Genomic DNA, 10,127 nt, shown 5'->3' on the forward strand with positions numbered 1-10,127 from the left:
ATATTGTGCGATGCATTCTGTGTTCCATCAACGTCCATCCATCCACTGCACGCGTTCAGACGACCTTATGACCTCCTACGTCCCGGAATGCGCCTCATCTCTTGAGATCGTGGAAGCGAAGCATGGTTGAGGCAGGACTGTGCCTGGGATAGGTGGCCACCCTGCATGCCGGGTTATCACAGGCCTTGCATGCACTGCGTTCCACTCTACCTTCTATACCCCCACGTCTTCCCACCCATTCGGTGTGGGGAGGCTCTTATTTAGCAGTGGATTTACAAGAGGGTTGTACGTGCACATGCTTTAACATACGTTTCTTTTCAATAATGTGTTATTTTTATTTCAAATACTCTACTATATTTCATGGGACCTTCCTTGCCAGTATCAAAAATATAAGAATAGGTTTTACCCTTTCTGGCAATAAAACAGCTGTGTTAAGATGTTAAAACACCAAACTGAAACCTTTTGTAAGGAATCATGTCTGCATTAACCACATATACTTGTGGTGAACATGCAAACAAAAAACATGCTCTGATAGTATATGCATTGTCTTTGAAACTGATTGGTCCACACCAGAGACAGCTTTCTTTAGAGCCTAGTCTCAAACAGTGTTAAACCAGAGGACGCCAAAAGTATATGTGGTGAATGCAGACATGATTCCTTGCAAAAGGTTTCAGTTTGGTGTTTTAATATCTTAACACAGCTGTTTTATTTCCAGAAATGGTAAACCCTATTCTTATAATCTACTATATTTAGCAACTGTTCACCTACCACTGCCCCTTGACAGTAAAGGTTAATAGTTCACAGGCAAATTAATCAGATTCCTCCTCACATGAGCATATCTTATCCTCTCCGACGTAATCTTGTTTTGATACACTCATAATGCCCACGTGGCCATTGACGGTAGCCCGTGATTGGCCGCTCACTGGTCGCACACATCTTCACGAGCCAGACTTTTCGGGAGCAAGGTCTGGAACTATTTTCGGGAGCGAGGTCTGAAACTATTTTTAAGAAATGCCCCTGATTACAGGAAGTCGAAAGATACAGTGGTGTGGAAGCACGGGCTTCTGCTTGCGTCTGGTTTTTTTTAGACGTTCTGGGTGCAGATCAAGGCTGGGGAGCTGGACTGGAGTAGTTATCTTGGCTCTAAGCAAGGGACAAAAGACGCCACAGTCGCAAACTTGATCCCAGATGCCAGGGCTGACGTGATCCGGTCCGGGTTTCCAAAGCCATCGCAACAGACATGGCTGAAACATATGAAGTATCGGACTGTTACATAGAAAAACACGCATTTTCTGTTTCTATGCTATGGAACGTGTTCTGAGGTTACATATTGGCTTTGGCAACGTCTTCTGTGATGTGCAACTTGGAACAGACAACCTTGAGAATACGTAGCACACGGGACTTGCAATACAGAGGTCGCCGATTCCATTCGAGCTACTGGCACGGCGTTGGAAAAAAAACAAAATTGGCATGTTTAAAATATCCCCGCCTCTGTCCACCCACCACACGCAGGCTTCACGTGGTGCGGTACAAGTGTGGGTTACTCCCACCTCTTACAACATGTCTGGTCGGAGTGGAAGAGTAGGCCAAAATGCCCTCGATAGAAGTTATCTCGCACTCTCTCCAGTAGTGGCCTGAGAAAGTATGTTTAGGGCTGCACCACAGAGATGTACAGTATTCAGATTTTTGTTGGTCAAATATGATTACGCCTGTTTACCCAGGACAAAAAATGAATGTATGTACTTTATTTACGATTAATATTTCAAATTACTGATCTACCATACTGTAGTTCATATGCAGTTTTGCTAAAAAAAGAACAAATCAAAAGCACATGTTATTGTTTGTTACTTTTTGACATGATTAAAAACACACGCTCAACTCATCTGATCGCTATCAGCATTCTGGGATTAATCCAGGCTCCGAATAAGGAGAAAACGTCGCCAAAATTGTCCAAGTCTGAGTTTCGTTTATTTCACAGGGGATATCCAAGGTAGCTTGGAATCACATAAATGGTGTTAACGATTTATGACACGGGCGTTGATTCACAGGGTGTGCGTGATGCTAAAATAGTTTTGGGGAGAAAAAATCCTTGGCAACAATTTATGTTTCTGAGTTTTTTAAGTGGACGAGCATGGTGTGTGGGGGAGCTGTAGCGTTACGAACCCGGCGACCCGAGTTCGATTCCCGCTGACGACCACTAACACCAGTGACGATTATCTGAACCGGTCCTGGGCCTCCCCTAGGTCGACTCAGCATCAAATGAGTACTTGGTGCGGTGCGTAAAGATCGCCACTGGTGAGACACAAGGGAGGCTGAGCGTGGTGCTGGCCACCCACCCCCTCGTGTGTGCCCTGCCGGCCTTCATAGGTGCTCCCTAACAGCACTTCCCATTACAGTCTGTTTAGGCTACACGAGGGATCTGTGTTTTTGTAGTGGGTGCAGTGGGGAGATGCGGCGAGGTGGTTAGAAACGCTGCGTACCAATCCTTGTCTCCCCCAGCATTCGATTTCTGGCCATGCTTGCGAGGGGCGACCAGCACACCAATGCCTGTACAATGCCAGAGGGCCTTTCACCGAGGTCAGCTCAACCACATGTGAACAGTGCTTGGCTTCAGCGTCGTCAGTGGGGGAGACAAAGGCGGCCTCGTTTAGCTGGGATTGGCTCCGTCGCCCACTAGGTGCTCGCCGATAGGATTTGAGCCAGAAAGTTTAACAGGCTAAAACAAATTCGATTTAAAGCTTTCGTGACTGCAGGGATTCATCTTCTTGGTTCTTTCGGTAAAGTCACGTAGAATGGAAATAATAAAATAATAAAATAAAACATAATAAAATAATTCTCGCGACGTTTCGGCCACAACGCAAGTAGCCGTCCTCAGGTGGAGAACAGGTCTGTCGAGGAGACAGAGCCGAAACGTCGTGAGAATTATTTTATTATGTTTTATTTTTATTATTTTATTATTTCCATTCTACGTGACTTTACCTTTTTGAACCAAGAAGAGGCTAAAACAAAACAAAAACTGGGCTTCTTTGTCGTTGTAAGTAGGCGAGGACGTGCTTGCTGGCGCATGAAAGAGCCTGTGTGTGTGTGTCTGTATGTGTATGTGGCTGTGTGTGTGTCTGTATGTGTATGTGGCTGTGTGTGTACGTGTCTGTGCGTGTCTGTGTGTGTTTGGGGAGCGGTAGTGTAGCGGTTAGCGCTACGCTGCACTACGAACCCAGCCGCCCGAGTTCGATTCCCGCTCACGGCCAACACCGGTGACGGTTATCTGAACCCGGTCCTGGGCCTCCCCTAGGTCGACTCAGCCTCAAATTAGTTATCTGATGCGATGCGTAAAAAAATCTGGCCACCCACCCCCTCGTGTGCCACAGTGCCGGCCTTCATGGGTGCTCGCTAACAGCACTTGCCCCAACGGTCCATTGAAGGCTATACGGGGGATCTTTGTCTTTGTCTTGCACGGTGTGTTTGTGTGTCTGTGTGTATAAGGGAAGGTTGTTCGTTTACTCCGCTGGCGGAACACGGGAACTGCAGTTGTTATAAACACGTTCGAGCCCCCTTCCTCTCTAACTTGAGGCTGTGTTGACAGAAGTCGATGGCCCCGCTGTTTGTGCTGCCAGCCGCGTTGGGGAAATTCCTTTGGGGGGGTGGGGTGGTGGGGGGTGCACAGGGGGGGGGGGTGCAGAGGTGGGGTGGGGGGTGCACAGGGGGGGGGGGTGCAGAGGTGGGGTGGGGGGTGCACAGGGGGGGGGGTTGCAGAGGTGGGGTGGGGGGTGCACAGGGGGGGGGGTTGCAGAGGTGGGGTGGGGGGTGCACAGGGGGGGGGGTGCACAGGGGGGGGGGGTGCAGAGGTGGGGTGGGGGGTGCACAGGGGGGGGGTGGGGGTTGCAGAGGTGGGGTGGGGGTGCACAGGGGGGGAGGGGGGTGCACGGGGGGGGTTGCAGAGGTGGGGTGGGGGGTGCACAGGGGGGGGGGTTGCAGAGGTGGGGTGGGGGGTGCACAGGGGGGGGGGGGGTTGCAGAGGTGGGGTGGGGGGTGCACAGGGGGGGTGGGGGTTGCAGAGGTGGGGTGGGGGGTGCACAGGGGGGGGAGGGGGGTGCACGGGGGGGGGGGGGGGTGCACGGGGGGGGGTTGCAGAGGCGGGTGGGGGGTGCACAGGGGGGGGGGGTTGCAGAGGTGGGGTGGGGGTGCACAGGGGGGTGCAGAGGTGGGGTGGGGGTGCATGGGGGGGGGGTTGCAGAGGTGGGGTGGGGTGGGGGGTGCACGGGAGGCGTGCAGAGGAGGGTGTAAGGTCAGAGGTCTGACAGAGTTCACTCACGACGGCGAGATCCACTCTCCGGCAGCCCACGGTGGGGTGTGAACTCTGCTCTCAGGTGCACTTCGTGTGACTGTCGGGTTTGTGATGTGCAGCTTTTACTCATAGCCACCTCGCGAGGACGGCCTTTTTGACCTGCCTCATATTCACATTCTTCTTCGTATGACTGATGCTGACGCAGAGCGACAACTGAGATGGGTTTGAGAAGGATAATTGCGTCAGAAGTGGCGGAGAGTCTCGCCATGATGCCTCCTTCGTGGTTGCGTTGCGATGTGTTCCATGGTCTCTGTTCTGGGTGACCTAAGACGCACACAGGAGATTTTTGTTTGTTTGTTATTTTCCATTTGTCCTATGACTGACTGCCTCTCTCTTTACAGCATCTTGAAACGTCGTCGCATTTAGATTCTCTATAAACCCCGCACAGAGTTGCAAAGAAAATCCGTGATGTGGGACTCCTGTAACGTGAGCAGCCCTGATTAGAGCTGTGCAAAGATTTCCTTTTGCTTGGGCTAATCCCTTCCGTTATCTCGAGACGTCTGCTGATCACGAGCCACCCAGAAGTGGTTGTATGAAAGTGCTAATCATGCACGCTGTGCGTGATCAATTCGTCCTGTTATCCGCATTCGTGGAGTCCTTCGCAGATAAGAGGATATTGGCGAATAATTGGACCCACCAACAGCGCCCCAACATCAACACAAATAAGAGAAAATTCACTGTGCCTGAACTGACTCGCTTGAAACCACTGTACTTGCATGTCCATTTACCTTGTAAAGCTTTTAAATATTGTTTTGAGGTGGTTGTGGGAAAAAAAGGAATGAATTAGTCATCAGACATTGAGTACATTAGAATGGTGGCGGCCTGGAGCTTGTGGCCGCCAAAATTCTAGCTCCTGCGGAGAGCTGCTCCTCACTTAGCCCCCAACGATGTCCTCTTGATCCAAGAGGTTTCTAAAATGTTGTCAACCCCCCCCTAAATATATTTCAATTCCCCCCCCACCCCCCCCCCCCCTAATGTGTGCAGATACTGCTGACTCTATTGTATGTAGGTTGTATAGGCATGTATGCCTACAAAATAAAAAAAAATTGTGTGGTGGGGGGGGGTGAAAATATTTTATTTGGGGGGGTCAACAATTAATTTTTTTAAACCTGTTGGATAAACTTTTTACCCTCACATCTGGGGGGATCCACTTTATAGAACTAAACGTTTTGATTCAGGCCTTCTGAAAGGCTCTTATAATTTAGTTGACGGGCAAACGGTACGCTGGGCTTGTATTTGGTGTCTCACACTACATACATCAGTACACATTTGAAACCTAATTAAATGCGGTACTGGTACTGTAGCCAAAGTAATTAATCTGCTTCTTTTTTACATTTTATGTTCTATGAAGAAGAGCCATAGCCTGAAATGTTGCAAGATATATATTTTTCCTTTTAAGGCCACACAATGTTATTAACGAATGTCTTTCACATATTTGCGCCAACACAGCAGACTCGCCAAATATTCTGCTTTATTCACAGCTGTCTAAAGATTTGAAGATTTAGAGTGTCAAAGCACATTTGCTGCCCTAATCAATAACATGGCGCCTCCATAATGTCAAATTGATTGCTGCAATAAGGACAATGTCATAGGAACTGGCCCTTGTTTTGGAGCAGAGGATGAGAGAAGACAGAAGTTTGTGTTTCATGATTTATATTCTCAAGTTGCAGTTGGTGCCATGCCAAAGACTTACATTTGAAAGCTGAAGAAAATAGAATTCGGTATCTGAGCACTTTATAGTTTTTGCATAGTTTCCATCTCAATGCTGCCTCTTGATAGTCACGACCCAGAGGCATGATGTCAGCACGTATGGGTATTCAATAAAAGCTGACAAATTACCGTTACAGAATGAGCGGCGTACAGCTAAGTAGAGCGAATATTCTTAGGTTTTTTCGGTAAAGTCACGTAGGTAAAAAACGTCGTGATTTTTATTTAATTTTTATTTTACTCGTATTAATTTTAATTTAAAATTTTTACCTACGTGACTTTACCGAAAAAAACCTAAGAATATGAATTTTTGCAGTCACGAAAGCTTCAAATCTAAAAGTAGAGCGAACCCTGTGCGATTGTCTCTACAATACAATTGCGAATCTGTGGAGCATCTCAATGCGGTTGCGTCACAAGACGCTTTGCAGAAACAGTGAGCGTATTTATTTTGTAGAGGGATCCAGTCAGCCACAGGCATAAAAAAACAGACGTTCTCCCGTAACAAGTAGTGAAAAAGAGTGCCTTCTTTTCTACTTGCCTTCTCCCAGGAGAAGAAGGGGGAAAAAATGAAAGACTTAATAATAATAATGATGATACTGTATTGAGCAATTGAAGCTCATGTCTGGGGGGGATTTCGCGATGTGTGTGCCCTGCACCCGAAGGGCACAACAGGATGCTGTGGTCCCCACTCGCACTTGACAACTGAGTCAGCCGAGTTTTGCGGGGCCAGTAATTCTGAGAACAACGCCGCGTGATGCCCTCCACAAAATCTCTCCGAACCGTGACCGCACAAAGTCTCGCGCAAAGCCTCTCCCCTCTCCCACGTACAGGGCCGCTCGACCTGCGGAACAATCGGCGGCGTTGTTCGGACGCCGCTTTCATCCGAGGGTCTGCTCGCGGATAAGGGGAGGTTGCGTAACGGCGGGTGATGCAGAAGCGATTGGCGCGCGATTTGCTACGTACGGTGCGAAAGAAGCTCGACATCCATACATACATTACGTGCATACGCACAAGTGAGCCCGTCCGTGAAACCGCGCAGCTTACGTGACAGTCAACGATGGTGCGCGGAGCAGATTCAGATGCCGGTCGCAACTGGAGTTGGTGCGCAAGATCGCCACCCTCAAGGGACAATAAAACCAGGGCTTGATCGTGGGTGGAAGAATGTCCCACAGTACCAGAGAGGGAAGGACTACATTTAAATGCCATGTCTTGAGCGGTGTATTGTTGTTGTTATTATTATTGCTATTATTACGCAACTGACACTAAAACCAGGGCTTTTAATGTCCCAGGGAGACTTAGAGAATTCCCAGGGCAGCAACATTCCCGAAGAGAGGCCAATCCTCAAGAAAACCAGGACAGGTGGCAGCCACAGTTGTGCATCCTGGCCGGGGATCGAAGTTTGGTGGCTGGGATTACAGCACAGCGGTGTTGTATACATTGTTGCGTGTGTGAAAGCAGAGGATCTGTCTACGCTACTCTTTTGCAAACTGTTTTGAAATATTCGTGGTATATATAACTGAAAATAATTTATTGTGTTTTGTCATGGTTTTTGTTTGTTTGTTTGCTGTACCGAGATGCTGAATTCAGCTCTGTATATTTTCCGTACAGCATCTCTGATATACCTTGCAAAAAGACACTTTTGTCAAAGTCGGCAGTGTCGCCGTGTTATATATACGCCATGGCTGGGCTGTACTGTATAAAACAACCGAGACACCCACACATACATCTTGCACTTACACATTTTTTTCGCTCTTAGAGAGGGGAAAAACGTCTACATATAAAAGAATGAAATATAACGTGGTAGTACATTCCTCCACGAACTGTCAGCTTTTAATGATGCGCTGTAACAATTTATCGGAATATAAATCCCCCCTGAAGGTGAGCATGTCTGGAGAGACGCGTGGTTCTTGCCGCTGGCTTGCTTGGCCGTGTCACGGTTCGAGGAGATCGGTATGTCTGGGCAGGACCGCATGAATAATAGAGCTCTGGGCGGACACCGTTGCTGTAGGGAGAAACCGCGCACTTCGCGATCAGATTGAGTTTCCATCGTTTTGTGGCCGACAGCTGTGACACGATTCCTGGACGTAGAAACCACACGTCAGTATGTATCTGTGTCGAACTTCTTTCGTACCCTACGTAGCCAACGGTGCTAAAGAAAACCCCCCCGTCATATTAAATTCTGTCCTGCACGTAATTTGGTTAAATGACATCTATGAGAAAAAAAAAGTATCGGTTTGACTGTGCGGACCACAGGGCTCTTGAAGTGATTCCAGAGGTAGCGCTGTGGTATCCACTTCTGCGGGGCATTCTCCAACGAGAACGGGTTGCGCTGCCCTGCGAGAGATCCGAATGGATTTTTCGTGTCGTGACCTTACGCCGATAGGTTGACCTGGATAAAATTCGGGGGGGGGGAGATAAAGGATAAATGGGATTCATAATCAACGTTTTTGGGTTTAGATCGCGTTATTTATAAATGTGTCGTAACCCTCCACCACCCGACACGGCGAATTGCCCGATGATGCTGGATGCAATTACCAGCGAAACGTCGTACTCAAATTGTAAATGTTGTGGTTTCACGCTTCAACACACCGGTGGGCTAAAGCAGTGAACTATTTGTCTTTTGTCAACGTGACACTTTTTTACTGATTGGCCGTGTCGGGTGGTGGAGGGTTACGACACATTTATAAATAACGCGATCTAAACCCAAAAACGTTGATTATGAATAATATTGGTCGCGAAAGCCTACTACGTGTTAAACTGATAAATGGGATATGTGAAAGGCAGTGTTGAGGCACAAACCTGGCCAGGTGTGCAAATTGCTGAGCTGGCTTTAATAGGTGGCCAGCAATAGCACTTGCTCTGGCCGCTATCCAGCCTGACAGGGAAGGATGTTTCACTCCATATGTATCCTGTGTACACTATTGCCCGACAGAGCACGTCATTCAGGCTGAGAGTCAATTGTAGGGCACCCTAGTGTGTGTGTGTTTTGTGTGCGTGTGCTCAGGATAAGTTTAAGCTGATATGAGCACGCCAGGCCACTTCGTAGCATGGCTGGCCAGGTTATAGGATGTAGGTGTCTCTGGGGAGGAAAACCTGTCAACCCCTTATCAATGCCTACCTTATTGCAGACCAATTCAGACCTCATTGGTCACCACGTGCCCTTCAAAATCTCAACGTTCATCCTACAAAGTCCCATCACAAGGGAAACACACAAACAAATAGACAAAAACATTTTTGCCCGTATCGAAACGGCTGTACGCCTTGTGGACCTGTACAAGAAAACGGGTATGGGTTGACAGGTGTGGGATACGATGGAGATTTGGGCAACGCATGAGAGACGGAAGGAATGATGGTCGATGGTCATGAATAGCGACGGCCAAGCAAATGGCCGAGTCGTAGAGGAATTCCAACTTAGAAGTGCAGGATTGCAAATCGGCTCAAGTGCAGTTTTTGGCTCGGATTGTTAACATCGCAGAATCATGGGAGACTTGCAAGAGGCCTTGATCCAGCAGTGGATTGATCGTGGCCGATGGTTATCGGAGACAAAAGTTATGGAATGGTGAGAAGGGGAAGCGAGGGAGGGAGGGAGGACGCTTGAACGAACCCACCACACCTGTGGTCCGGGGCAATGGCTGGTATGCTGAGGTTAGCTGTCGTGATTGATGCATGGAACTCCGTCCCCTTGGGGGTGATTCCAGACATCACTGGCACTGCGTCTCCCAGTACAAAGTCCAGCTCTTGTGTATGGGAACACTGTAACGCTGTCGGCAGTGGAATATGAAGAGTGGCCAAAAAAGGCCGATGTAAAACACCCCGTAATTATGTCTGCACTGTACGTGTATATTGAGCGAGTCTAGGCGGTGTGCGTTATATGTAGGGCGGCAGCACTGAGGATTTGACTGAGATTGTGAAGTCAGGCACGACAGTTTCTCACTGCATACCTTTCATGATGTCTTCTCTTGTATGCGAATATATTTTTGTCATTTATATATACTGTATATTATCCCAAAAGATGCTGGCCATGCTCTCGAAAAGAGTGCCATTGCATAGCACAGCATTGCACAACATCAACAGC

The sequence above is a fragment of the Lampetra fluviatilis genome, chromosome 26 (assembly GCF_964198595.1).
Source record: "Lampetra fluviatilis chromosome 26, kcLamFluv1.1, whole genome shotgun sequence".
Lineage (NCBI taxonomy): Eukaryota > Metazoa > Chordata > Hyperoartia > Petromyzontiformes > Petromyzontidae > Lampetra > Lampetra fluviatilis.